Consider the following 3,636-nt stretch of genomic DNA (forward strand, 5'->3'; position numbering starts at 1 on the left):
CTCGCGCCAAAACGCCGTCGTGACGACACACAGCGGCGCCTGCCGTACAGCATGGCGCCGCCAAGCGCTCCGTACAACATGGCGACCGCCAGCAGCCGGCACGCTGCCCGTCATTTCAGCGCTTCCCCTCAGCAGCGCGCCCCGCAGGCGCAGCGATGGGGCCGGTCCGACAGCGGGCAGGCGGCGTGGGGCCGCTCAATCTCTGTGCGGAGGCTTCTCTCCGCGTTGTACGGGCGAGGGGCCGCGCCACCGGCGCCATCTTGACGACTGAGCGGCGGGCGGGAGACGATGCCAGAGGCGGTGGGCGTATTTCCTTATAGGTTGGGCTCGAAAGGAGGCTGTCGTGACGAGGTGGCCGAGTGGTTAAGGCGATGGACTGCTAATCCATTGTGCTCTGCACGCGTGGGTTCGAATCCCATCCTCGTCGGGAGGCCGTTTATTTTTTCCTTCGTTATCTCGTTTACCCCCCCGGCCCCTCATGGGCCCGGGCCGCTGCTCACCGCTCGCCGCCCCCGGCGAGCTCCCGGCCCCCCAAGGGCCGCGTTCCGTGGTGCAGAGCAGGGGCTGAGGGGAGGCAGGGGCTACAGGCAGCCCCGCTCCTCAGGGCAAGCCCCATGTGGGGCCAGGGCAGTGTCCCAGGGGGATTTAGGGATCATATCCCGGGTGTCTGGGTGCTGGTGGAGCTGCCAGAGCTCGGCCGTGCCTGCGGGGTGGGCTCCTTTCCCCCTCTCCTGGAGCCCAAGTGTGATGGGGAACGGCTGAGGGACCTGGGGGGTTCAGATGGAGAAGAGAAGGCTCAGGGGGGACCTGATGGCTCCCTACAAGTGCCTGACAGGAGGATGGAGCCAGGAGGGGCTGGGCTCTGCTCCCAAGGAACAAGGGATGGGACAAGAGGAACCGGCCTCAAGCTGCACCAGGGCAGGTTTAGATGGAGCTGAGGAACAATTCCTGCCCCAGAGGGTGCTCAGGCATTGGAACAGGCTGCCCAGGGCAGGGCTGCAGGCACCGGCCCTGCAAGGGCTCACACACCGTGGATTCGAGGCCTCAGTGCCATGGGTTAGGGGTGGATGTCATCTCAGTCTCCCCTCGGGCAGGTTCAAGCCATTCCCCTTGCCCTGTCCCCACAGGCCCTTGGCCAAAGCCCCTCTCCAGGTTTCCTGCAGCCCTTTAAGCATTAGGCTTTTATTACTTAGGTAATAAAACTTATGTTACTAAAGCTTATAATCATGTCAATGACTCCAAAATCCTTGTGGAAATTATGCTACATCCCAAGCAGGGAATGGCCAGATCATGACCCTGCAGCCTCACAAACAGCACCCATAACAGACCGGTTAGAACAGCTGGAAGAGTATTACATGGAAGACGGGCGCCTTGGTGATACTTGAGGGCACAATTCCAAGTCAATCCTACCCATCCAGCGGGTAAGGCTCAGTAAAATCCGCAGCAGGGTGTGCCGGGAGGGCTGATGTGTATGGGTAAGTGCTTTGGCTCCTGGTGTGAGCCACACTCTCCTGGGCCTTTGCTGTAGCATGGAAAGACCAAAATAAAACTGTACTAGAGAAAGGGCTTGAGACCTATGCTTTATGTACAGATAACCCCATGCGTTACACAGGTAACTTTATGCCCACCCCGAAAGCAGGGCATGGAATTCACCTCAGACCCCACCTGGGATGGGAGTTTCCCACAAGTCACCTCTGGGGCACTTGCAGCACAAACAGCCGGCTGATGCACAGGTAAGGATCTCTACTGGCGCTGCCAAGAAAAAGCGGCGGGTTGTAGTCATAGGGGACTCAACTTTGAAAGGGACGGAAGCACTCGTCTGTCGGCCTGACCGCGTCTCGAGGGAGGTGTGCTGCCTACCAGGGGCACGGATCAGGGATGTTACAGAGAGGCTGCCTGCTCTAGTAAGTCCCACAGACTATTACCCACTCCTAGTGATCCATGTGGGTGCTAGGGATATAGGTAGTAGTAGACTGGGGACCATAAAGAAAGACTACAGAGGCCTGGGAGAGGTAGTTAGGGGCTCTGGAGCTCAGACAGTCTTTCTTCCAGGACACAGGGGAGGACCTTAAAAAGGCTAGGAGGATTGGCCAGGTTAATAAATGGTTAAAAGGGTGGTGTCATAGTCAGGGGTTTGGGTGTCTTGAACACAGGACTGAAGTTAGTAGGCCAGGTCTACTGGAGGCTGGTGGAGCTGCTCTTAAGGGGAAGAGCAGTTTTGGTAGGAGGCTTGCCAGACTGGTCAAGGAGGCTTTAAACTAGATGTGTTGGGGGAGGGGGGCATCATTCCATCCCAACACACCCAGACAGTTGCCAACACCTATAACAAATGCTCGGAGCAATGTGGATATATTCCAGCCGCTCCAGCCGACTTCAATTGGAGCTCGGCTCAGATGCCTCTATACAAACGCCCATAGCATGGGGAACAAACAAGAGGAATTAGAGATGTGTGCACATCTACGGGGGTATGATATAATAGGCATCACAGAAACATGGTGGGATGGCTCCTATGACTGGAGTGTTGGAATGGAAGGTTACAGGCTCTTTAGAAAGGACAGGCCTGGCAGGCGAGGAGGGGGAGTTGCCCTTTATGTTAGGGATAGGCTGGAGAGTATGGAACTCTGTCTGGGGACAGGTGAGCAGTTTACAAAGAGTTTGTGAGTCAGGGTTAAAGGGAAAACAGCGATGGGAGACATTACTGTGGGGATCTGTTACAGGCCGCCTGATCAAGGAGAACCTGGGGATGAAGCACTCTACAGACAGGTAGGAAAAGCCTCACGCTCGCAGGCCCTTGTTCTCATGGGGGATTTCAACCACCCTGACATCTGTTGGAACGATGGCACTGCACGGCACAAGCAATCCAGGAGGTTCCTAGATTGTGTGGAAGACAACTTCCTTCTGCAAGTAATAGAGGAGCCAACAAGGAGAGGTGCCATGCTTGACCTTGTGCTCACCAACAGGGAAGGGCTCATTGAGAATGTGGTACTCCAGGGCAGCCTTGGATGCAGCGATCACGAGATGGTCGAATTTCAGATCCCCAGGAGAGTGAGAAGAGCGTGCAGCAAGCTCACTGCACTGGACTTCAAAAGAGCAGACTTTGGCCTCTTCAGGAGCCTGCTTAGTAAGGTTCCATGGGATATAGCCCTGGAGGGCAGGGGGGCCCAAGACTGTTGGTTGACATTCAAGGATCACCTGCTACAAGCTCAGGAGTGCTGCATCCCAACTAGAAGGAAGTGCAGCAGGAGGGCCAGGAGACCTCCTTGGATGGATAAGGAGCTGCTGAGGAAAATTCAAAGGAAAAAAGAGGCTTATATGAAATGGAAGCAAGGACAGGCGGCCTGGGTAGAGTACAGGGATATTGTCTGGGAAGCTAGGGACCAGGTTAGGAAGGCTAAGGCCCAGTTAGAATTAAACTTGGCCAGGGATGTTAAGGATAACAGGAAGGGATTCTACAGGTACGTAGCAAACAAAAAACAGACTAGAGACAACATAGGTCCCCTGAGGAAGCTTTCGGGAGAACTGGCTATGCAGGATTTGGAGAAGGCTGAGGTTCTGAATGACTTCTTTGCCTTGGTCTTCACTGGCAAATGCTCTGACCACACCACTCAAGACTTGGAAGGTAGACGCTGGGACTGT

General features: G+C 55.7%; 1 non-coding gene across 1 annotated transcript; it reads left to right on the forward strand.

Moving 5' to 3' along the window:
* The first annotated feature begins 345 nt into the window (after window positions 1–345).
* TRNAS-GCU (transfer RNA serine (anticodon GCU)) lies at window positions 346–427 on the forward strand. Its single transcript has one exon. It is a non-coding gene; the product is annotated as a tRNA-Ser (tRNA).
* The last annotated feature ends 3,209 nt before the right edge of the window (window positions 428–3,636 follow it).

Source organism: Lathamus discolor, chromosome 6, assembly GCF_037157495.1.
Source record: "Lathamus discolor isolate bLatDis1 chromosome 6, bLatDis1.hap1, whole genome shotgun sequence".
In the NCBI taxonomy this organism is placed as follows: Eukaryota; Metazoa; Chordata; class Aves; order Psittaciformes; family Psittacidae; genus Lathamus; species Lathamus discolor.